The sequence below is a fragment of the Nyctibius grandis genome, chromosome 9 (genome assembly GCF_013368605.1).
Source record: "Nyctibius grandis isolate bNycGra1 chromosome 9, bNycGra1.pri, whole genome shotgun sequence".
NCBI classification, from domain to species: domain Eukaryota; kingdom Metazoa; phylum Chordata; class Aves; order Nyctibiiformes; family Nyctibiidae; genus Nyctibius; species Nyctibius grandis.
The window spans coordinates 29,426,345-29,453,108 of NC_090666.1; positions in this window are offsets into that span (position 1 = coordinate 29,426,345).

Genomic DNA, 26,764 nt, shown 5'->3' on the forward strand with positions numbered 1-26,764 from the left:
GGGCCCCACCTCCAGGAGGCAGTGGGTTAGTAATAAATAGGAAAGTAAGAATGACGTGTATGGGATGGAATACCTCGTTGGTCAATCTTGGGTCACCTGCCCTGTCTGCTCCTCCCTGCAGGTGTGACCCCCCTTCGGCTCTTCACTCGTAAGCAGTGAGGAATTTAGCAGTGACCTTGGTTTCTTTAAGACTAATTGGCCTGGTTTGGGCCAAACCAGGACATTCCACCCCTTATTCCATACCATTCACGTCATACTCAGATCACCACTACCTTTTCATTTTCAAATATATATACACATATCACTAGTTTATGATTCATCTCTATACAAAAAGTTCATTAAGTTCATTTGGTTCAGGATTGTGGGTTTCCATCTGGCTAGCAGTCTCTCAGCAGTCTCTCTGGCTAGCAGTCTCTCTTTTGTCATGGTTCGTGCCCACGGGTTGCAGGTTAAAGATGTCAGACTCGAGGAGGTTACTGGACGCCACTTGAAGAAGCTCCGGTCTCATCACCACTGTCTTAACCTGAAAGACACTTATGCAGCAACAACATACAGTTCAGAATTAAGTAGTCTCACCCAGAATCAGATCACCTTCAGGGACACATCGGACTTCACCATCTTGCAACATCACCCACCAAGTACATCCAGGTCCCTGAGCAAAAGCAATCCCACGAATGGGTTTACCTTTGCCCGTTGCAGGAAGAACCCAGACAGTTTTTCCCAATAGATTCCTTTCATGCACCACCGGGACTTTATCTCCTCCTACTGTATGTAGAAGGTCTGACTGAGCAGGGCCAGCTCGATTGATAGATCCCCTGGTGTTAACTAACCAGGTAGCTTGTGCCAGATGCTTATCCCAGTTTTTAAAGGTTCCACCCCCCATTGCTTTCAGGGTAGTTTTTAACAGCCCATTATACTGTTCAATTTTCCCAGAGGCTGGTGCATGATAGGGGATGTGATATACCCATTCGATGCCATGCTCTTTGGCCCAGTTGTCTATGAGACTGTTTTCGAAATGAGTCCCATTGTCCGACTCAATTCTCTCTGGCGTGCCGTGTCGCCACAAGATTTGCTTCTCAAGGCCCAGAATAGTGTTCCGGGCAGTGGCATGGGGCACAGAGTATGTTTCCAACCATCCGGTGGTCGCCTCCACCATGGTAAGCACATAGCGTTTACCCTGGCGGGTTTGAGGGAGTGTGATATAGTCAATTTGCCAGGCCTCCCCATATTTATATTTCAACCACCGCCCCCCATACCACAAAGGTTTTAACCGTTTGGATTGCTTAATTGCGGCGCATGTTTCACAATCATGGATAACCTGTGCAATAGAGTCCATGGTTAAGTCCACCCCTCGGTCACGAGCCCATCTGTATGTTGCATCTCTCCCTTGATGACCTGAAGTGTCATGAGCCCACCGAGCTAAAAATAGTCCACCTTTATGTTCCCAGTCCAAATCTATCTGGAACACTTTAGCAGCTTGATCCGCTTGTTGGTTGTTTCGATGTTCCTCAGTTGCCCGACTTTTAGGTACGTGAGCATCTACGTGACGTACCTTCACAACTAGTTTCTCTAGCCGAGCAGCAATATCTTGCCACAATTCAGCAGCCCAAATAGGTTTACCCTTACGCTGCCAGTTGCTTCGCTTCCACTGCTTTAACCACCCCCACAAGGCATTTGCTACCATCCATGAGTCAGTATAAAGATACAGCCTTGGCCACTTTTCTCGTTCAGCAATGTCTAGAGCCAGCTGGATGGCTTTTACCTCTGCAAATTGACTTGATTCACCTTGTCCTTCTGTGGCTTCTGTGACTCGTCGTATGGGACTCCATACAGCAGCTTTCCACTTCCGATGCTTTCCTACAAGACGGCAGGATCCATCGGTGAACAGGGCATACTGCTTCTCATCCTCTGGTAGTTCATTATATGGTGGGGCTTCTTCAGCACATGTCACCTCAATTAAGAAATGGATTCGTGCTGCTCACAGGGACTGGACCTTCATTTCTCCTATTCACGCTTGGGAAAAAGGAATTTGAGGCCCATCTACCCTGGCTGCGGTCCTGCTCACTGGTAACTGGAGCAGCCATCCTTCTAGAAAAATTCTCTCTGGTATTTCTTTTAGCTTGCAACTCACGTACTCGTGCCTGTAGGGTACTGGTAGGTTGTCCATGCCATCTGCTCATGTCCTCCCCATAACCACGCAGGGCAAACCACAGGATACCTCGTAATATGTTCCGTTTCCTCTGAGCTGGTCCTCTAGGAGAGCGTTTTCTCCTAACGGCTGCAACGCGCGCCTGTGTAGGTAGAGAGTCAAGTTTATTCTCGATCCTGGACAGTTTGTCTGACAGTTGTTTAAATGAGTCCTTGTTTTCCTTAGTCAGTTTTTCCACAGCCGAGATGCATGCCTGCAGTGGGGAAGAAATACTATCTTCATACTGTCGCATACAGTTAGCCATTTCACCCACAGTAGAACGTGCCATATCATCTTCTCCCCATACTAATATTGACAATGTATGGGTATATGTCGGTGGAGCATTCTTCACAACCTTCCGGAACATGGATCGGTTGCATTCCATTTCATCAGGATCTACAGGATCTACAACTTCCCGTGGGTGTCTATAAATGATCTCTTGCACAGCCAGTTCTCTAAGGTAGTTAATACCTTTTTCTATAGTGGTCCATTTGCTTAGGTGACTCATAACGTCATCTTTATAGGGATACCTGCTCTTTACAGCTGACAAGAGTCGCCTCCAGAGACTGATAGTGTTTGACTTTCTTGCGAGCGCCTTATCAATACCACCATCTCTGGACAGGGATCCCAACTGTCTGGCTTCTCTGCCATCTAATTGCATGCTGTCTGCCCCATTATCCCAGCATCAGAGCAACCAGGTAATAATAGGTTCACCGTCATAACGGCTGAAGTCTTTCCTTATATTTCTCAGGTCCTTCAGGGATAAGGAGTGGTAGGTTATCTCTATGTCCGAGTCCTCCTCTTGTGATAGTTCTGCTTTAGAAGGACCTTTCTTCTGTGATGGGTCTGCTTTAAAAGGACGATCGAGGAAACCCCCATCTGTGTCAGGCCCTAACTCTGCCTGAGAAGGGCCCTCACCTGGGTCATATGATGGCTCTGCCTTAGAAGGCTCTGAGTCATCATCCTTCTCTTTACAAGCTGATCTCTTTTGGTATTTCTTCCTGGTTACAGGAGCAATTGGTACAGATTCGATAGATGCTGGGGTCTGAGTAGATGCAGTGGCTATCGTGGGAGTGCTGAGAGTCTGAGTAGCTGCAGTGGCCATCTTTGGGGGTGTAGCAGCTGTGGTACAGGCTGCCAAGGCTTCAGTGGGTTTAGTGGCTGTAGCGGCAGTACACACTGTAGGATCTGAGGTGGCTGCATAACACCTACAACTGTCCCTGCACCGATATTTAATCTTATCCCACATCAGAAACACATTCAGGACAACCAAAAATAAAAACATGCCACCTAGACAGCACCATCCTAATTTCACAAAATCTAGTGGAATCAGCTTGGCAGAAAAGGAGAAGGTACTATTTCCCAAAGTAAAACTGGAAGCGTAATCATTAACAGAATCAGCTAAAGGACGCCTGGAGCGTGCAGATGAAGTTGCTGCTACTGATTTGCTATTAAAGCTGCCCATCATTGTGTCATAGAGATAAGAGATCGGAATATTAACTGCCCAGTTTATTACAGCATAAATCAGTATCAAACCCCATACCAAAACAACACATTTCGACCAGCGCCCACTGCTAAACTGCATGTAAACATTCATAAGAAGCAAGCAATAACACAGTGCCCATGGCAGGTAAGGCATCATTGCAATACTCAATTGTGAAAGAAACTCCATAAAAAGATGAGATAACACAGCATTCAAAAATGACATCACCATCTTCACTATCTGTTTTAACTTTCCAACCCCTTGTAAATCTCAAAGGAAGAAATCTGATATTCTCTCAGCTGAGCTCTCCGTGTCTCCTCCCACCAGAGCCAGGATTCAACTTATCAGAGCAACCTGTTGGAGCTTCTCTCGAGCCCCACGTTGGGCGCCAATTAAATCTGTCACGGTTTAAAGCTGGGCTGGCTATTAACCAGGTGGCAGATGCTCTCTGTTAACCCTCTCCCCCCCCCCAAGGGAAAGGGAAAGGGAAAAGGGAGAGAGACTTATGGGTTGGAAAGTTAAAACAGTTTTAATAAACTATAATAATGAAAAAGAGTATAATAACAATAATAATAGAAATAATCAAATATATACAAATATATACAAAGCCAAGATTGAGAGCTTGGAAATCCTCCTCAGGCAGAGTTGCTCCCCCCAGCACGGGCAGAGGGGAAAATGCAGTAGCTCCCACTGCCATCACACCTGCAGGCTTTTAACTGGAGAATTGGCAAAGCTGGTACCAATCAGTGGGAGACAGGAGGGCCCCTCCCTCCTGGGCCCCACCTCCAGGAGGCAGTGGGTTAGTAATAAATAGGAAAGTAAGAATGACGTGTATGGGATGGAATACCTCGTTGGTCAGTCTTGGGTCACCTGCCCTGTCTGCTCCTCCCTGCAGGTGCGACCCCCCTTCGGCTCTTCACTCGTAAGCAGTGAGGAATTTAGCAGTGACCTTGGTTTCTTTAAGACTAATTGGCCTGGTTTGGGCCAAACCAGGACAAGCGTAAAGGCTCTGAATCAATTTTTTGGTAAAGAAGAGCCACCGTACATCTTGCACACTTCTCTAACACTTTGCTAGTGCACTCAGAGATCTGAAACCATTCTGCCTTCATGTACTCTATCATGACATTTCTTAGCAGGTAGGATGCAAGATCTAGATGAAAGAGAATGTGTTTATTCTAACATACTAATTTGTTCTCCTCATAGCTTTGATCTCTACAAAGCAAAAGCATGTTAGGAACGGATGGTTTTAGGGGGAAGCAAAAATGAAGAGGGGCTTTGAGGGGAAAACTGAAAAGAATCTTTTTACCTTTTCACCTTTTCAAATTTTCTTTCAAAACAAAAGAAGGAATTTAATCTCAGATGCAACAAGGTGTTTCAGTCAATAAAACATTTCATCTCAAAATTTTGACTCTTTTTGCTTTTTCACCCACTTAAGACACTTGGATGAATTTTTACAGGAAACAGTGCCTGGAAAGGTGAAAACCTTAAAAAAAACACACCTGAAAAATGCAATTTTCTGCTTTTACCTACCCTACTCATTTTGTTTTTTTTAAAAAAACCCAAACCAACCAAAAACCCGCTGCAAAAATACCTATTGGATTTTACTTGAATAAGTAAATAATATAAATCTCTAAAATATGAAATCATTGCTTTTTCCAAATCTGTCACTCTGCTAGCAATGCAGCAGGTCATGCAGACACAGACCTGGCTGGGAAATCAGGGCACGTGGCTGAGGTTCCTGTTTCTAACTTACCTGCATGACTTGGGGCAAGACACTGATGCTTTGATCCACTCTCCTCTGGCTTCTTTGTTTACCTGACAGTCCCTCCAAGCTCACATATGTTTCCCTGTGCGCTCTTGGGCAATGCCTCGCACTGGAGGAACCCAGCTGGGACCTCCAGTTGGGTTTCAACACTAGTAATACTGAAGACACCTCTTATTTTTCCTGCCATGGTAAAGAGCTCCAGATGGGGCCATGTAATACATGTACTGTATCAAGGCAGCACTCCTACTGCTTTCCTTGATCTTTTTGATATAAGTCCACCTTTCTGCATCCTGAAAGACCTAGGTCTGTGTTATCATCCTGCTTCAGCTCACCTCACAGTCTGAGCTTAGCAAAGCTCAGTGGTGGAGAGGGTGAGAAGTACTTAAAATCCTCTCTATTTTAAATAAAGGTAGTGTGCGGCAGGTGGCAAGGGAAGCACAGACTCTGAGATCGAGGATGCAAGGGCCTGAAACCAAAAGGCTTAAGGCTTTTTTATTGTTATTCTACTACCCTATTTAACTGCTACAATGCAGGAGCCAGACTATGCAGTTCAAGATAACATCAACAGTCACACGATAAGCACTCATCACCCATTCTGGGAAGAGCCACAGTGTTCTGGGCTCAAAACATCAACAACCATTCCCTGTTTTCAGCTCTGTGTTCAGAACTGACCTTCAACACGTTTACTTCTTTCATGCCTCAAAAGGCCCTGTGAACTGGTCTTGGCTCCTTTATCTTAGAAGTAAGCAAAAACTATTCTCAATGCAGTGTTCCCAAGCAAATCTTCTGCTCCCCAAGTAAAGCACAGCTGTTTGCAGGCTGAGGGTCTCCCACAGTAGTGACTACCCACTCACACGAAAGCAATATGAGGAGATCAACAGGACCCACAAGCCTTGAGAGGCCCCTGTGCAAGACCAGCAGGACAAGTGATGGGCATGGGGAGTCTCCACACTATCCTTCTCCTAGCCCACAGTTGCTCACTGGTGGCCTCTGTAGTCATGAAAGTGTGGGAAAATAATACAATCCAGGTTTGCCTGGCAGGGAGACAGAAGCAGTAGGCTGTTTTTTTCTGGGAAAGTGTCTGTGATGGCACCCAGAGGCGGCCACTGCTCTGAGGGAGATGCACCTTAATCTTTACCTCAAAGAGTAGGGCTTATACAACCATGAATTCAAACTCTTAACTCTTAAATAGCAGGATAGAGGCAAATTAAAGGAGGCTTTCTTCATCTCTTCCCAGAGGGACTGCTTGACCCTTTGTAAAGGAGCACAGCACACTAACCAAGAAAAAGCCACCCTGACTCTCTCTCCGTCCCACCTGCTCTGGCAATGCTGATCCTCTGTGTCACTGAAGGTGCCACAAGTTAGCAGAGATCGGTGGTCAGAGATGACCACCCATCAATGGGTGGTCAGAGAGGCCTTGGTGCTTGGGTCCAGGATCCCCAAGCACCTACTGGGACCTAAACGAAATTAAACCATCCAGCCCATTGCCTCTAAGATCTGCAGCATGCCTAGGAGCAGTGGTCACATCACCACCTTCCTGGTGAGATTAAGGCAGGCTCAGTCTCATCAGTGAGACCACAGACATCCTCCCAGGACTGAGAGACCTCCATACCTGTCTCAGAGTCACACTCAGTAACCCAGGACCCACACTCTCACTAAGGCACACAGCGACAGGAATAGCCATGTGCCATTTTTCCAAAGCTAGACTAGTCTTTCCACAGCAGATCAAGGGTGGCAGGCTGTCCCAGTGCCACAGCCCCCAGCACCTTCGGCCAGAGGAAGCTCTTTTAACAGCCCAAGGCATGATGCTCAGCCATCTATGCAGTTTGGTTGCCAGCCTGCAGCTCTGCCCCACTGGGAAATGCAAAGATCTGCATGTCCCCATCTCCTGAGATAACATCACCATCCTGTGTCTGCAAAAATGGCATGATCTGTGTCAGCATGGGAAGGGGAGGGCTAAATCAAGCCAGCTATTTAGCAAGTGTCCACATAGACCCAACAGGGCTTTCTGCAACTTTTCATCAGGATGTGTATTTCTCCAAGGTCCTTAACGATGGCACCAGGGACCTGTGACTCATGCCTCCAACATGCTTTCAGACAGACCTCACAGGTCACGCACCATAATCATCAGGGAGCAATAACTCCCCCACTAGTGTTGTCACGGCTAGTAATGGAATAGCCTCCAACTGGGAATGTAACTGTTATAAAAGGTCCTTCACACCAAGCTAATTTTGGGTGTCCAACATCCCTGGCTCCAGATACCCCATTTCAATGGTATCAGACTGGACTATCTGCCTTGCTTTTCTTTACACTGCAACAGAGGTCTGTGCTGGATACAAGACAATAATGTCACATTATTAAACAAATATTTTCTGCGGGCACCTGGTTACAAGCAGAAATCTATTTCTTTGCCCTTTGCCCCAGCCTCGAAATCCTAGATAATGACTTCTGAACAGGCTGGGTGTGTGCAGTAGCAGCAGGAAAGCACATTCATATAAAGGTAATGTCGGGCAATCTCTCAGGTTTGTGCACTTCTGGCTGTGGACTGACAACTAACCTGGCGATTACGTTCGTACCAAAAGCATCCCAATGACAAAAGCAGCAAGAATGGTGCTGGAACAAAGATTTTCCTCAACATGGTGACTCCAGCTAAGGAAGGCTTTAGCTGTAGCTGTCAGCTAAAGCTGAAGTTCTCTTCTGATATGCAGACTCCCACCACTGATGCTCCATGCTCAAACAGCGATGCCAGGAAAGACAGAAATATCTGCTGAGCTTTCTGCAGCCCAGTTCCACTAACACTACCATGGAGCTCCTACGGGACTTGCCAGCTGTTTGAGTGCAGCTGGCCTGTGGTCTGCAGGCTGGAGAGCTCTGCAAAATGCTGTGCTGTGAAGGCACTCCCACCCATCACTGCTGCTGTCAAGGAATCGTTGCAGAAGGCCATGACTTTGAGGAACAGGCTGCTGGAATTTGATGATGACTCTAAGCTTGGAAAAACTGTAGCAAATAAATCCTGCAGCAGGATATGTAAGGACTGGGTTTGGGTTGAAGTCAAAACCAGAAATATAAATGTTCCTTTCAGGAGTTAAAACTCTAATCCTGGGCTCTTGAGTCAGTAAGTAGGAGTCAATACATTTATTGCCACCATTAAAACTGATGAAGCTGTTTCTCCTCACATACACTCTGCTTTGACATCGGTATCATTCCATCACCTTCAGTGGAGCCCACATTTGATATATGCCAGCTGGAGGGGACAGTCCACCTCTGTCTGCCCTCCCCAAGCTACCTGGAGTCTGACAGGCTGTTACAGTTGACGCACCAGCCAAAGATGCTGAACCAAAGGATGCTTCTTGGGTGATGTCTTGTTAAATCATTCAGATGCAATTGGCTGCTAAAATGGAGAATGTGTCATGCTATCAGATCAGTCTCTCTTTCATCCTCTCTGATGATCCCATTCATTTGGGATGAATAAAAGCAAATGAAGAGGGTATCAGCCCTCTCTGTCTGAAGGAAGCCAAGCCAGTGCTATGGCCCTCTTCCTGCTGAACAGTACAAAGACAAATTGGCTCTTCATGGATTTTTTTCCAGGACAGCAGTTCCTGAATAGCTCCCAGTATGGGCACATTTGTTCTTAAATAAGCCTGCCTTTTTCTGCCTGAACTTCAGCTCCTGGAAGTGAACTATAAGGCAGAAAGACCCAGGGGGGCAATGATTTCTGTGCACTACATTTACACTCCACGTCAATCCAGGGTAATTGCTGCGTGCAGACATGCTCCATGTCCACCCATCTTCTCTCCTGCCAGTTCTGGCTCATTCCCTGTGTCACGCTTGATAGCAATTTGCCCAGTTTTCTGGTCTCCTGTCAACAGGCTTGACTGGCAGCACAATGTGATTCTCTGTCAGGGAACTACTTCTGTTATTTACCCTCATTTTTCTGTTTCTTCATCTTGCCTCCTGAACTCCGACATTTTATCCCAGGAACAACAACTATAGAGTTCCCATAAATTATACAGGTTCTGTTATACACACGCAACCTAATTGTACAGAAGCCCATACACAGTAGGTTACACCTTAGCAGAGATCAAGATTTTAAGACAACTTTATGAAGATGGAGGCCTATGCGAGGCTCCTCAGTTCCATCAGCATGTTCCCAAAGGAGCACACAGACTTTCAAAGCAGCTCTCAATGACCTCCCTGGTTTGAGAGTCAGGCTCCCCACTTCCTAATCTTTTCAGCTCTGCTTTCTTTGCAACGCAGCACAGATCAGCTCTGCTTTTGACTTGTGCTCTAACAAAGCATCAGGATTCTCTCACCAGAAAGTCAATGGCCAAATCTCCTATAGAAGGAAGCCAGGAGGTGCTGAAGAATGGTACCCTCATATTGCAACCTCTGAGGACCAGCTTAGGGGCCCATCAAGACCGTCAAGCAGAAGAATTTTTCACTTGAAGTACAGTCCCTGTTTCCAACTCACCAGGGTCCTTGCCAAGAAAAGTGAGAATGATTTGTTACACCTTCCTTCCTCCAGAACTAAAATACTGACCTTTTCTGAAACAATACACCATGGTTCTCCTTCATCAACTTTGAATCTCTGGAACAAAAGAAATCACATCCCCATTGTAAAGAAGGGAATTGTTCTTTTGAGAAGGTGTTGCTGGTTTCTTTAAAGGACAGACCTGGGAGTGAAGGGACAACTTGCTTTTCCTTTTTTTGAAGCCACAGACCCACAGTAGCAAGGTTCATTTCCAAGAGCCCTACTATGCCAGCATGGAAAAAGGACTTTCATGTTTTACCTGAAGCAAGACTGGACAAGTAATTGGACAACTTCATACTGCTTCTTAAGTGTTGCCAGAACTTGACCACTGCTCTTCAAGCATTTCACAGAATCACAGAATGTTAGGGATTGGAAGGGACCTCGAAAGATCATCTAGTCCAATCCCCCTGCCGGAGCAGGATTACCTAGATCATATCACACAGGAACACGTCCAGGCGGGTTTTGAATGTCTCCAGAGAAGGAGACTCCACAACCTCTCTGGGCATTTGGTTGACTGTGCTGAAATTTTCAGGGCAGGGACTTCAGAAAGGAGGCTAGACCCAACAGCAAAGCATTGTGGCACCACAGCATTTTGTTATGAAGAAAGACATGGTCCTAATAGGCAGAAATCTCTCAGCATGAAGAAACAGCTTAACTGCACAATGATGTTTTTTATCCCATTTCAGTAGCCAGCCATCATTTCATGCAGAAGAAACTCCACAGTGTTAGCTGCATCCTGTAAAGCTGTCTGGAGAACACAGCCCCTATCACAGTCTCATTCCTGGTGGATGAGAGGAGATGGCCTTGCACTGGCTTTGTACATAGTCCTGCACATCATCCTTCTGCACTTCATGGTTGTCTTTCCAAATCTCACTCCAGCAATGCAAGATCAGCCATAGTGGCTGGTTCCAGTTTGCACATGGATAATGACCTCTGAAGGTTGGACATGCCTCCACAGCTGTCATCATGATGATGGCCTACCCTAGGCTGTAGCTGTCTCTGCTCATACAACCATACACACCCTGCAAGATTTGTTTAGGAGGAGGCTGAACTGCAGGGAATGGATGTGTTAAAATTCTGCCCTGAGCCAAACAGCAAGCATCGTGTCTTCATATCAGTCCCTTTTCGGGCACTGAGCATCAGTTGGTCAGGAAACACAATGTTTTTCCTCAAATAGGAACGTTTAGTACATTGGGAGCATGGCAGTCAACAAAGGAGCTCCCAGGTAGTCTTTTCTTCACTGCCTTCCTGTTGCAGAGAAGAATAAAGTTTCTCTGTACCTCTCACACTGAAACTTCCTAGACCTGAGCGTGATACCACCATGGTCTGCCCTGGACATATTTGCAGGTGAGATGGCAGCCAGAGCTGGTGCCATATGGTGGCTGGTGGCAGTTCCTACACTGTGCTTGTACAGCTGTGCAGGTTTCTGCATGTGAATCTCAGTCCATGTAAAACCAGCTGGTGAAGTAGTAGAAGCAACAGGTCTGCTATTAGCAATTTGTATTTCTTACCTGGCTTCACTGGCCTCTTTCTTCGTCCAGCAGCTGATGTGTTATTCACATGACTGGCAATTCATCACACCTTCATTCACCTTCAAACCAAACAACCTTCATTTTGTGCAGGATTTCCTGGGCTGTGGGCCATGTTCTCTCTCTCTGTCAAGCATGGGCTGGTGTAAAGGCATGGGATATGACCCAGGAAGCTTGTCCAAGGAAACAGCAGGAGGAAATTACAACAGCCTGAGGGTTTCTTATAGGTACCATTGCCCTGTGGGGTCTTGGGATCTGCAGCAGAAGCTTTTTGCTCCTAGGCTGGACTTTGGGAGGGAGGCAAGGAGTCTGTTCCCTTTGCATGGCCATAGAGCAGTTTGGCCAGGGCCAGTTCCTTGGTCAAAGCAGGACCTTGGACTCTCCCTGTGGACACTCCTTGGAGCAAGATAGTTTGCACACATAGGGAGACAAACAGGCGGTCTGTATTGGCTTTCAAGAGGAAGTGAAATATAGATAATCAGCCTTGTGGAAGACCCCTTACAACAATCCAACACATTGCCCTCCTTTCCCAGCTGAGTACCCTCAATAAAGCCACATGTATGGACCCAGAATATTGCCACAGGGGTTACCAGCCAGCCCTGACCTTTAGGAGGAGCCTCCCAATCCACATCAATTTTTGTGGGAACAAAGTGCGATTACAACCACTGTGTCTAATTTTAGCTGACTCCCACCCAGTCTGTTTGCTTAAGTCCGAGTGCATTCGAACAGAGAAACACCACAGCCAAAGCGATTCCAATCTCAAAGGTAATTTCTTGCCAGGAGAGGGGAAAAGGGGGGCAGGAGAGGGAAGAAGATCAGATATTATTTTGCACTCACGATCAAAGGCAGCGTACCGGGAGGGTGGTTGAGCGGAGGGGAATCCAGCTGCAGGCACTGCCCTCTCGTGGTACGGGATCCAAATATTCCTCTTCCAGAAGCAGAGGATGACTCCGACGAGCATCCCTGCTCCAGCTCAGCCCCAGCAAAGCTGATCACCTCGGGGAATATAGCAAACAAAAATGGCTGTTAAAAAAACACAGATAAAGTGTATGCATAGCTATCCATCTCTGCAATTAGATTATGGTTTATGCCTCTTCAACCAAATCCCACGTGTTTTATCTTTTTGAAGTAATTTTTTTTGCATTTTTTTATCCTCTCTACGAGTCCTTATTTATAAACCTTGCATAGAGAAAGAGCCTGAAATATTATTTAGCCTCACAGAGCTCCCATCTGCAGCGTCTGAGTGCTCAGAAACATCAGTGTAGTACTTGCACAGCACCCAAGGGAGCCAAGCTGACATGAGCTGGCACACAAAGCCTACAGGCAGAGCATCCACTGATCTTGAACATCCCCAGGAAGCAGCGTCCTGTTCCCTGTGCACCCTGCTCTAGTCCTGTAGAGGCTGCCTGCCCTGCGGCGAGACGCCTCTTTCTCTCATCACAGTCTCATGGATGGCTAAGCCATCTCCTCCAAAAGTACTTTCCAAAAATAATCAAGCTGAGGCAGACACTGAGCATGGAAAATTTTAGCCCAGGCAGTTCCTGTTAGACACTGCTGTACACAGATGAAAATGGAGCAAAGCAATGGGATGGGCAATCACAGGTTTGGCTACTTGGAGTGCACACACGTGCTTGTGTATGCATCCCTGTCTCTTGGAAATGTGGGACAGGAGAAGAGGGAATAATAAAGCTTCACATACAGAGATCAGCAATTATTATCAGTCATGAAGTGACATCAGCCTGGTGGAACTTTCCTTGCAGCAAGTGTTTTCACAGCCTTTCAGTGTCCGGCACATTTCCCTCCAACGAAAAGTCACACTCACAGATGAGGTTTATCAAAAAAAACATTTCCTAGGTTATGGAGCAAGATTTAAGTTGGGATTCCCAGAGAGGGACTTTGGCTAAATGGCCACAAAGCCCCTCAGAGGGGAACCTGATCCCGATACCCCCTACACTGGAGCACACACATGCATCCTGCTTGAGCGTGCAAGAGAGATTTTCCAAGCTAACATTTACACCTTTCTCCGGAGGACAGTAAAGTTATATGAACTGTAGCAACCATTATTGGATGTTATAGCACTAGGCCCAGCCAGCGAGCTAATCTGAGACCTGGTTTTCAACAAACATCAAACCCTCTCGTTATTCAGATACCTGCATTTCAGACCTGCGATTCCCAAGGATTTCAACTTGCACACTCCCTGCTGCAAGTGTCACTATCTAAATCACGCCAGATACTTCTATTACAGTACTTATTTCCCTCATCCCATATTTTCCTCCTCCTGTGGAGGTACACACCAACCCACCCAAAGTCACCACCGTATTTGAGAGTCTTAGGTGATGCAGCAAGACAAGTCTGCAATAGCAAGTTTGCAATAGTGAGGCAGGCTTTCCCAGCTAGCACAAGCCTTTGCACAGATTTTTGCCCACCTAACAGGTCAATTTGCAGAATTTCTGCTCTTTAATCCCACTCCAGTAGCCCAGGAAGATTGTGAAGCATGTGCTTAAATAGAAGCGTGCGCTTAGATTGAGCTGGTTTCAGCGGGTATTAGCACAAAGGATAGACTCTTGTGTGTTGATGGATCAACACCTTACATTGAGTAGCTTATCATTTTTCCTTTCTGCTATTGAAACATGTGCTGCACTCTTAAATCAACCTCTTCCAGGAAGGTAATTCCACGTTATCAGTAAATTTCCAATAGACACTATCCAACTCTCCTTCTGACACAGCAGACTAGGATTTCTCTGCAGCATCGTGACAGCACAAAAACTTCAGGCTTAGAAACATTACTCTGCCCCAGCAGAATGATGGATCTGCTTCCAGGGGGTGAACAATCTTCCAGCCAAACAAAAACCAGAAAAAGTCTTTCAATAACTTTATTTTCCTTTTCTGCATTATGTTCTCCTACCGACGCTTATATCTTCGTGAACTGATCCCGGCTCAGGTCTTCAACAGCCAAGCTATTCTCCATGGGGTAAAACATCAGCAAAACACACAACTCCGAGCCAGCGTTGAAACTGAACTGCTTCACAAAATGAAAGTAATACGCAGTTGGTATCTTCCCAGTGAATTGAATTCATAATGTTAAAAATCAAGAGTAATTTAACAATCCCATAAAACTGCAAAATTAAATCAGTAAAAAGTTAGAAAACCCTTTAAAGTTTTGCTGTTTTAAAAAAAGAAATTACAAAAAAAAATATTAGAATTTACCAACTTTCAAGGTATCTTAAATGCCATAGAGGAAGAATTGCACCCTATCAAAATAACTTGCTCTTGGAACATTCAAGTGAAATGTAGTCATCTTAACCTTGGTTATTTTGATGTTAAAATGTGCTGCCCTTATCTTTTGAGAGTGTTCAAAAAACTAAACATTATCTAAGCAAGTGACGAGCACCCTCTCTTCTGAAGACATTTAGCACAAATAGTTAGGATTGAGACCAGATTCCTAACTACTATAAATACCGATCTTTTCAAAGCAAAAGAAGGTAGTTAGAAAACTGCATTGAATAAGTATTCAGGGAATTTGTTTTAATTCTTCACTAGCACATGAATGCAAAATAAGTACTTTTAAAAATACTCTCATTGCTTAAATAAATTTAAGACCCTGAATAAACAGCGATGGAAGTGATTTTTGGCTTAGTCATTTTTTTCCCCCCCCCCCCTCTTCTTTTTCTTTGTGATTTCTGTTACCTTGCTACTTATTGCTAGCTCAAGTTCACAGCTGCAGGGAGGGCTTTTCTTTTTTTTTTTTCCCTGCTATGTGAGCAGATCAGCTTGAATCCGGAGGGGTATTTCATGGTTGTGGCCGTCTCCCTGCCTCCAGAGTTGAGGAGAAAGCTGTCTAGCCTCCCTTCGGTAAAAACTGTGGTGGAGCAGATCGGTGCATTTGAATCTCAAATAAAAAGAAAAACAACAACAACAAAAAACAGATTTCATAAACTCAACCAGATGCCTTAGAAGGGCAAATATCTTGTTCCTCTTTAATTAAAAGGTATAGCAAATAAAAATCTGGTTTTAATTAAACAGCAGGAATATAAGATGTTATCTCCCCAAACCACTCTGCTGCAGTGAATTAACTTCTGCTAGTATTTTTTTTTTTTTAAATCCGTCGCTTATCAACCTAAACCCAGCACACAGAAGGAGAATTTAGTTTCTACGAGAATATTTATATGCTCCAAGATAACAAGGCAGCAGCTCCTGAGCGGGTATAAACTGGCAGGGCCAATGGTTTGTACTGGTTTAGGCTAACACCATAATGGGTCCTTTAGAGTCAGTTGATGTTGACTGCTGCACAGGCATAGATGCTAACATAAGCATAGGTGCAGTCACATATAAGTATGTTTAGCCTTTGCTTTATATATATAGGGAATTTAATTGTAGCATTTAATCAATTTTCAATGAAGACCCAACGAGCCGCTTGCTCCGGTCCCTCCAGGGCTGCCCTCCTCCCGCAACCAGCACCCTCACGGATGCAGCGTGCCTGCACGCGGCAGCCCCCGGGTTGCAGGGAAAAAGCGCTTTGTAGGAAGGTGTCCCCAAGCAGGGTTAAGTCCTGGCTTTTCCCAGCAGCATGGTATCCCAAGCCAGGACCAAGCCTGCTTGTAAAATAGTACAGGTGTGTTTATTGTAATCATCTCTCACTAAAAAGAAACAGGTTTAAGGGGTTTAAATATAATTAGCATGAGCTACACTCCTGCCTTTAATCACTACCTTGCTGGTTAATATAATCAAGAAGGTAAACAAACAAGGATTAACTCCATTAAATAAAAAAATATATATTCTACTACTAAGCTTTCAAAGGAATTTTTTGTTATGCTGCTACAGAGCGTCATTTTATTTCCGCGTTACAAATTATTTTTCACATAAAAATACTCTCCTCTCCCTGGCTCCCATAAGGAAGAGCCAAAATACAATACCCTTTATTTTTATTTCACATTCAGTATAGCCACAACACTTTGCACTTTCACAATATCTTTCATAAGAAGACATCCACGCACTTAAGAATGTTTTATCATATGTCAAACATAAGATTGCAATTGAATAACATAAATTGTCAGAGCAGCAGGTATCTAAAATGATATATCAGACACAAATACAGGTTTCAGTACATTGTGGTGTCCCCAGACGTTCGGGTCAGAATATTGTTGTAATTACTGTGGCTGGACCCGCTTGTTTTGCATCTGAGAAAATGCCTGAATCTGGAACTGAGTTTTGGTAGTTTGGACCTGGGATGGCATATTTTGCAAATGAGCTTTATCATGGCATAGGAATGATACCCCTGTGAAATAACCACTTATTTCACATGGAAACATCAGTTTAAACTGCACCTAAACACAGGAAACATTCTTAGCAGAGAGAGGTACAACGCTTTTAACACGAGGCTTGCGGACCACTGCCATCCTGAAGTTTCATATCGCAAGAGGAAGCCCAGATAAATACAGGCACGTGCATATAAGCCTGGTTGAATGTGTACATATTGCGTATCTCCTTGCAGAGACAACAAATAGCTAAACGCACTCTCCCCCCTTTCCTACTTTCATTGTAAATCAGCCCTAGGGATCTTCCCTAGATATGTTTAAAACAACCCTCCAGCTCTCCCTGAGAAGGGACAGTCAGCTCTACTGGCATGTTTATTGATACAGGATGTTAGGTACCTGACTGATCAGCTTTTGCTTATAATAAAGACACTTTTTGTGCAAATTTTATGGAATGCGGCATGCCAGAGTTTAAAGGAAAACGGGAGATCGTCATGGTAACAGCACATGGGGGCTGCAATTGGGAGAGGTCCCTCTGGGAACCACAACACCAGCAGAATTTTAAGCATTTGTGACTATTCTATTTTTTTTTTAAAGTACTTCATAGCTGTGCCAAAAAACATCTAGGGGAAAAAAGAAAAAGGAAAATACCACAGTATTCTTCACCAGTTTGCAAACAGATATCTGTCCTTTCCACTTACAAACTGCAAGGAGGAGAAAAACATCAGGAGAAAATATTCCTCTCAAAATACTGCATTTTAGAAGCAACACTGTCAATACTGCAGGAGTCGAAACAGGTTAAAAAGACGCTCGGCAGATAGCTGCAGCTAGCTGTGGCCACGAGCCTGGGAAGCATTACAGCTTACGACAGTGCTTTACACACGGCGAGCCCGATCCTGCAGCGATTTGTTCGATTTGCTCCATTTTATCCCCTCTGAGCAGCTCCTCTGAGCTCAGGGAAACTCCTCACGGCGCACAGCACACATAAAAAAAACAAAAGGTAAAAACCCCAGCAAGGTCCCTGCCACCCCAGTAACACACCTCACAGGGTCTTAACATCATCCATGCTCAGAACAGGATTAAGCGGGACCCTAAAAGCCAAGCTTAAACTCATCCCTCCACTAGGTCAAAGATGAAACAACTTCACAAGTGAGCCAAGCTGCTTGAAAATTGCAGCTTTTGCAAGGGAAGTGTCAATCATCTTTCTTATTTTAATTGCTGATGTCAGGCAATCCACAAAAAAATGGAATTGAATATACCTGCCCCAAAAATAAATGCAATGTTTTTCTTCACAATACCACTATTTCCAGAAGCCAAACACTGATTTTACAGCAAATTGAAAATATTTAATAAAAACTGAGGTTACTTTTGTTTCTAACTGATTTCTGATTTTACATTCCTATTTTTGGAATTGAAATGCAGGGGGGAAAAACCTCACCTTTTCCCATGGAAAAATTAATTTTGTTAAAAAAAACCAAAAATCTTTAAAAACTGACCAAACATTTTGAACAGCAACTGGGAGATGATACAAAGTTGAATAACAGAGAAATGCAGGTCCCGGTTCTGCCTCTCTTATCATTTCTTGCGTTGCCTAGGGAAGTCAGAGACTGCAGGAGCTGTCTGCTCCAGCACGCAGAAAGGTGACTTTAACCACATCTGTCCAGAGGCAAATTCTACGGGAGGAAATTCTGTTTCACAGCCATACGTGATGCATATATTTTTCATTGTATATGCATAGTGTCAGAGGTAACTTAAACAGGCTCATGTCAAGTAACGAGACGTAGCTAAGCTCTGCTTTGAGGACAAGAAATATTCATGCACTGTATTTTTTTAAAATGAAAATATATTCAAAATTGAAATAACATTGAAGTTATAGGCTGATCACTTGAAATAAATTACAGATACTGCTGTGCAATAGTAATACGTCAGTTTATGTATCTGCCCTTTGAAAATGGGACAGGTGTTTATGAGCTGCTTCTGCATTTCGCATAGGTTTGCTCATTCCTGGGGCGCTTTGGCGAGGAGGTAGCGTCTGCAGGGCCGGGTCAGAACTTCTTGACTCACGTCCATCCCCACAGTGCATCTTGGCATGGGGCCAGCAGCATCGTTCGGTACCGCGTGCTGAGCCAGATCCCTGTCTGCTGGAAATCAGAGCTGGAGGCAAGCGACGTGCCAACCACTCATCGGCTGCAAATTGAGGGGCACAGCTGCAAAACGGGCATTTCTGCTTTTTTTTAGCCCAAACCACAGTTGTTGAAACAAAGGTAGGATTTTTCCAGAGCGCTTGGTGTTGAGCCTGGTGATGTTAGCAAGATTTTGACCAGTGATTTCAACAGAAGCAGAGACAGAGTGCAAAATATTTTAGAACTCCTGCTCTCCTACCACCTGCAAAATCCCAACGCTTTCCACGGACTGGAACCGAAACCAGCAGGGACTTTCAAATATCGTTAAAATAGGGGACGGGCATAAGAATGAAAGCAAGTCCTTGTTACATTAGATCTTTCTTTCATCAACGTCCTTGAGACTCAAGAGCTATTAGCCCTCTTTGCTGCAGCTCCCTGGAGCACCCCCGTATGCATTGCCAAAAACTGCTGATGCACTGGAAGCCGTGAGCTCTCCACAACGTGACGTGGATAGTGATAAAGGCATTAAAGAACAGCAGCAAAGCCAGAGACGGTTGTGGCATATTGTAGCAAAAGGAGAGTAGGGTTGGTTTGGAAATTGGGAACACAGAGCTGTTGTCACTGCTTGGTGATGGTGGGAACCAAAATGCCCATCGGTGAGCTTTGAAGCACCAGGATCACTCCCCACCTCCAATCCATTTAGCAATCAGTTGGAATCAGGTGGAAGAATTTGGCAACTAATAGTAATTTCTAGAGCTCTGAAAATTCGTGGAAACTGAGATAAATTAAGAATCAGAGGAAATGTCCTTTACATGCTCATGAGAGTGCATCGTTAGCAAGAACATCACCATAAAGCATTGAAACAAACTCTCGTCTATCAAGTGAAAGTACATGGATCCATTCTTGTTGAGGCTGAAATAAACCACTAGTATTTTCCACCCTTCTGGAAAATGTTCACATTCTGAAATATTTAAAATTTTCCAAGTATCCTTCTGCTATTGCTAATCTGATCGGTCACCCTCATCTGTGCCCCAAAGCAGAAAACAAAAAAAGTGAGTGAAAACAAGAAATAAAAGGCACGTAAATATAGAGAAAAGAATTAATAAATGTATTAAATTTCTGATTTTAAAAGCTATATTGTGAGAAAATAAAATTTATAACCCGTTTTGGTAGACTGTAAAACAGGGAATCAACAGGAGCAAAGGCAAATCCCTCTTCTATGCTTTTCTAGGTGCTTCAGCAAGAGCTTTGTAAAGCATCTATTATGGGGGTTGGTGGTTGACCCCACCTCTTTCTTCCTGCTCAAGAAAAATCCAAGAAAGCATAAATATTGTATGAGTTAACTCAAACATTTTTTTTTTCTTTTATCCCTTAAACCAGAAAACAGTAGGGAAAGAAGTGTTCAGATCAAACAAAACATTTCATTGTATCTGAAACACAATGTTTCAGTTTTGGCTTGGGGTGAATTTTACACTATTTAAAAACACAACATTTAACCAAATTTAGTCTCACAATATCACAAAATCAAAACAGTTCCCTTCCACAGTCTCAGAAAAAAAACAGCTTTAATTAGGGAAAACCCCACCCTTTTCAGTTAAATCTGACTGTTATTCAACACCAACTCAAACAGTTTTTGTCAAACCAAAAACCGTGTATTTTGGGCACATCAGCTAAACATCTTCTGAGCTCTGGTTTGTGTAGAAGCTGACGCTCTGGGACCCTGACATGCACTTTGGGTACTTGACTATCGCCACAGTTTGAACATCGCTGTCATATCTGTCCTGCAGCTGAGAACAAGGCTGTTCCGTGCTAGATGCTGTAGGAAGATTCTCAGAAAAATACAAGTATCTGCATTATTATTATTATGGGAGCCTGGGTGCTGCTGGTGTGGACGTTCAGCCATCAAAAAAATGCAGGGTACAAAATGCACCCCCTTGTTTCTTTTTGTCTTTGGATTAAGCTATCTTTTCTTCGGCATTCCCGGTCCCCATCGTCTTAGCAGCCCTTGCTACACTTGAAAGGTTTGACTTTGCTCAATATGATCAATTGCAGATTGATCAATCAAAGATATGCTCAATACAATCAACAGCAGAAAGAGATGATCATCAATGCAAGATTATAATATCTGCTCTAGCTCTTCGGTGGCTCTGAAAACGTGCAAGTATGGTTGGGGAGATGGAAAATAATATGAAACACTCACTAACAGCATGTAGCGTAGAAACTTAGAAAACCACTGTAGTCATTGACTCACAGATGGTCAAATGAACAACATGTTTCTATTCCTGTATTTAATTAAATCTTAATTATGCCACCAACAGGGTTCAAAACAGCATTATGAAACAGCTTGCATGAATACCAAGATACGATTGGCTGACGAGACTTTGAACTCGTGTAATTATCTTCCAAAAAAAGCACACACGTTGGGTCTATAAAGCCTCTTCGCCAAGCAGCCCATTGCACCACAGCACAAGATTAAAAATAAATTCATGCAGAATATACTCAGTTCAAGATATGGAGCTGACAAACAGAGAGGCAGATTTCAAACTACCAGTGAGCCCAGCTGAAAGATGCTGGGAGTCAGAGGGACAATTCCCAAGCCGCCAGCATGCTCTGGACCAGGCCCCTCCATGGAGGCTTTGCCTCTAACCGTTGTTGCTCTGTAGATAAAATGGACCCATAATAAAATCAAGCAACTCTAATTTAATTCTTCCACCAGCTGATCACGTGAGTTAATTAAAAACAGCTGCCTGAAATATTCCTTTGAATTGTGTTTTTTTGTTGTTGAAAGAAGGTCCTTTATTGAAAATAAATATTTTGGAGGATCTCTTTCATTTTTAATACAGCAGCTAAAAAACGACAACAACAACTTGTAAGTGCATTTTCTCAAGGAGTTTAGTTTTTGTAGTTCTCCTCAGAGCATGGGGCTGGGAAGGCCGCTGGAAGGGAGCTCCATCCTAAATTCAGCTCCCAGGCTCTTCTTCCACCTTTTAAAGCCATTTCAAGCTGCTTTTCACTTGACATTCAGAGCAGGGATCACGTGCCCCTTTCCCACTTACAAGCATCGCATGGAAAAGCTATGTATCTCAGAGCAAAAGAGCACACCATCCAAGGTGTGCCCACTCGACAAGCCACAGGATCAAGAAAAAGCACAAGAGATGTTAAAAAAAAATCTTACCACCTTCAACTTATGAACGATTTTCTACAGTGCATTTCAGAACGCATTTCCTGTGATGCATTTCATGATCGGGTACACTGTTTTTTTTTTTTATGGAAGCGATCAGAGCAAATAAAACAAAGAGCAAAGCTCTGTGTGGATTTACAATTTAAAAAAAAAAAAGAAAAGCCCCAAACTGTCTCAGTCAAAATTTTCCACTTAAGATCCATAATTTTTTGAGGGTTAGTTTTTCAACTAAAATTATAAGTTTGCAATGGTTTTAAATTTTGAAAATTATTACCTCTTTCCTCCACCTTTAGAGATATTTTTAAAGATGAACTCAAATTTCTAGGGAAAGCAGACCGTTTTCAGGAAAACTTTTCATAGTGCAAAAAAGTCTATTGGGTGGAAGGAAATAACTTCACTAGAAAACTTTAACCTGTTTGAGACTTTTGGTTGGATCACCTGCATTCAGAAAAAAAATCTCCATGGAAAATACAAAGGTTCTTCAGGAAAACAGAGAATGGGAAACCCCCTGAATGGAAGAAATCCTGGCTGCGTACACCTCTATGCCTGTCTCAGAGAGGATGTAGACCACAGAAGCCCCAAAAGTTTCCTCATACCATAGGTGCTGGAGGCTGCTGGGCATCCCCTGTTGACAAGTGCCCGCCCAGAGATGGAGGCTACCTCTGCCACCACCTTGCGAAGCTAACAAAAACCCTGGGAGAAGCGTGCATGGAAGCTTTTGGTCCCTTGAATTTTCATTTTGAAATTAAATATGACACAGACACACACTCAGTAGACGGCTGGCAGCATTCCTGCTTCCTATAAAAGCCCACTAGATCTGCCGAGAGAGAGAACGTCTTTTCACACCCGTTACTCGCGCTTTTTGATTTTCGACCTAATTTGATTACCAACTCATCTTAAAAGGAGAGTAGAGTTTTTCTCAGGCTTTCCTTTTTTCCCCAGTGAGGCCTCACGCTCCCTGAAATACCCAAAATCGCTGACACAGTGCGCTCCTCGAGGAATCCAGAGCCTTTCCCACTGAGTTACAAGCTGCCAAGGAGGCTATATTTTAACAAAAGAAGTTTTTATATCCTCCTGTAGGCAGAATACTGGAAACTACCATGAAATGTGCATTATCTGAACAGTATTTGTTGATGGTTAGAATCAGCTTATTTAGGAAATTTCCAGCTGATATGTAAACACACCACAGAGAAGGACGGAGACAGCAACAGTGATGCAGGCACTGTCTGAATCCTCTTGGCCCCAGTCCTGGGACTTAATATCTTAATAACTTGTCCTTATGAGTCACTGCAGTGAAGGAGCCAGGATTGCTCTTGTCACATTTGGTAAGTGGACTGAAATGCAGTCGTGGACGGTGCAGTGGCTCAAGATGGGGCTGGGCGAAACACCTCCATCACAGCAGGGATGCCATCGTTTGCTAGGGACCTTGCAGAGGGTTATTGTTTAAAGTATTAAAACAAAAAAGAACACAGGAAAAAATGGGTAAAGTTGAAAAGGAAAAGATGAAAGAGAGGTAGGCGGTGATAAATTTTAGGCAAACATGTCAGTGGATTCAACATAGGTGTCTGGCCAAAGTGCTCCAGCCTGCCATAAACAGGAGGTCAAAGCGATCAGACAGTCCCTTTGGCATTAAACTTCTGAATGTTTGATTAAACCAGTGAAGAGCACTAATGGCTCACAGGAGGCCAGCCTGAATTTTCACTGAATCAGCATGATTTGGCCCGTCCCATGTTTCCTCAATTTTGTTCAAAAGGCAGCCATTGTACAAAGTGCCCACAAATTCTGCCTGTTGGTGCTTTCTGCACCCAAAACTAACCTCTGAAATGAAATGCAAGCAGTTACAGCAAAGAGGACCAGCAGCAAATATTACTGTTGAGCAGCCCAACTGATCAATCCAGAGTCTAAAAATCAGGGTGATGGATGCTTCTCTCTCCCTTTCTGTTCTGCATCACTGGCAACGCAGGTTTTGCAGACTGAGTTACAGTCCAAGCACTGCCATGCAAGTCCACTGCATCCACTACTTTGCACTGATTTCCCTGAGCAGAAGCTTATGAGAAAAGAAAACACACAGAGAGCTAGAAAATCTTCACATCCCTGAAAGCATTAGACTTCAATGATGACCTAATTCTGCATTTACCAATGACACCAAAGCAAAGCAAATCTGAAAGCAAACAGGTTTCTCTTTGGGAAGTGCAATGCATTTTACATACAGGTTTTGCAGGGTAAAACCAAACTCTCAGAGTGACTTTGTGGTCAGCAAAGTGTCTGTAATAACAGCACCTTCTGAGTCATCAGCTGTGATCCTTGCAACTGTGATATCTGCCAACTCCAGCAACAAAACCAGTTCTCGTGCTCTTGGGTGTGTTGGAGCTGCAGATTCAGGATGGCTCTGCGAGAGGGAGCTCCATCCCCCTCTGGCTCCCGTCTTCCCAGGACATGTTATCCGAAATCCTCCCGCAGAGTCCGATTCCTGGCACGGACGTGGGAACAGGAAGGAGCCCTGCGAGATGTTCAGGTCCCAGCCCACATCCTGCAAAGAAGCACCAGGGCTGCCCAGACAAGGCAGCAGATTTTTCCCACCCAAAAAAAAATCCCCTAGCATGGTGCTTTCATTTGAAACTCGCTGTGAATTCAGTTTCCTTCCCAAGAGGTAGGGGTAAGAGGGGAGAGGATCTGTCATGCATGGGTGCTTCCCCACTACCCCTCTCACCGATTCTTACATCCTTCCTTTTCTCAAAAGGAAAAAAAAAGGGGGGGGGGGGGAAGAATCAGGAATTACTTGACAATATAATTTAAAAATACACGTATTCTCCACAACCTGATTTTCTCTGCCCTATCCCCTTTCTGCTGATAGGGAGACCCTCCTAAAGGAAAAGCAAAAAGGAGCAAAGTAAAAGAGTGAAAGAACTTGTCCCCAGAAATATTTCTCTGGTTTTCTTCTAAAGTTAGGACACTTATGTGAGTATTTCAAAATGAGGGTTTGGGTCAGGTTCCCTTCTTTTTAAGAGGTAAGAAATAAAAATACAAGATGTAAGATTTCTTCCACATTAAATTGTTCCCTGAAAAAATATGGGGAATCTTAAAGAAAGTGGAAGTTTTATATTAATTTCCAAATTATAACTGTAGACACATCAACCTTATTACTTCCTCCTTGCTGTGAAACACTGAGGGGACAATATTAAAAACTCTAACTTCCAAAAAATGATGATCACTATTTTGTCTGAGATGCTTTTTCCAGCAAAACCAAAAAAACTGAAAACAAATCTTATCAGTGACATGTTTTGGTCCCCGCTATCCAAAAGCCTCTTTATTTTTAACCCCAGAGATTTGTATCTAGGTCAAGTGTATGACCAATTGCTCTCCTCCCACAGCACAAGATTTAGCCTATCATTTCTCAGGTTAGAAATACATTTTGCAAAACTCTCTTTGGGTCAGCGATTAGATGGAGTTCGAGGCCAACTCATATTCCATATGAATCTGTTGGTCCAGTCCTAGTGACAACAGCCAGAATATCATATATATGACAAAACTGGCCTACTTAATGATATTTAAAACATATGGCACAACAACATACCTCACATTTCCATAGCTTCACGTGTGTGTTTTACTGATGCGCCTTGCATTATAATGAAAATATTAGTACACGTCGGATTGCCATCCCCCTCCCGCTTCCTTCCACATGGAAGGATTTCGTCATATGTCTGCTCTGGTCTGATTTTGTTATTCATCTGTGCTGAATGCCTGACAGATGTTTGCTTGCAAATTTCTAAAAATCGGTCTGCACCAGCCTCACTTTACTCCTGCTGCATTCACCTGGTGTTTTGCCCCATTGTGTATGGGGAGCAATGCTGTCTGCCCACTCCTGCCTCCTTCCCGCTGCAGGGAGATAAACCCATACAGCAGCTCTGAGATACAATGCTGGGAACATGCACTGGGAAAAAAAGCCAAAACAAAACACAGCAACATCCCATCTCATTCCATTCATGGTCTCCTGCCATACAGCAGAATAAAGATGCCAATGCAGAGAGGTGCCCAGGCTGGAAAGCTCCCGCATGAAGCCCACATCTGGTGACCAAGGTCTAGGGGCATCGGGGTTGATAGGTGGACCTTCAGCATCAACAGATTGAGCACATCTGACTTCTTGACTGACCCAAAAGTGTCACTAAACAAGCCCACTCTGCTGTTAAAAGGCTCCCACCATCACAAGAAAGCACATGAAAGCTGTTTCCTCCAGGATCCCATGCATCTCCTCAATTACATGTTATGTTTCTGTGCACCTTTGCCAGGCAGCACCACCTTGCAAGGATTTCAAGTTAAAATCGCTTTCCATCCTTGTCCATAGAAGTATTTTTGTATGGAGAAAGAAGACTAAATTAAAAGAGCAGTCACACTTTGGGGCTTTCAAAATTGTTGTATTAGTGAGGTCAGGCTGAAGATCCAGCTTTTATAATACTTGCAGTAAGCACTGCTGCATATAGCCGCCTTCTTTCCTTCAAATAAAACTTTCCATGCTTGTGAAAACTTCCTTTAGGAAGTTCTCAACTTCCTTGAAAATAAGTTATTTTCAACCAACTAATTTTTTTTTCTATTTGCATTCTGAATCATTTTTCAGTATGTGCTCCCATAAAAAAAATAATCAGATCCCGTTGGAAAAAAAAAAACAACACAAACCAACCAGGGAGCAACTCTAATTACAAAATATCACAGAGCTC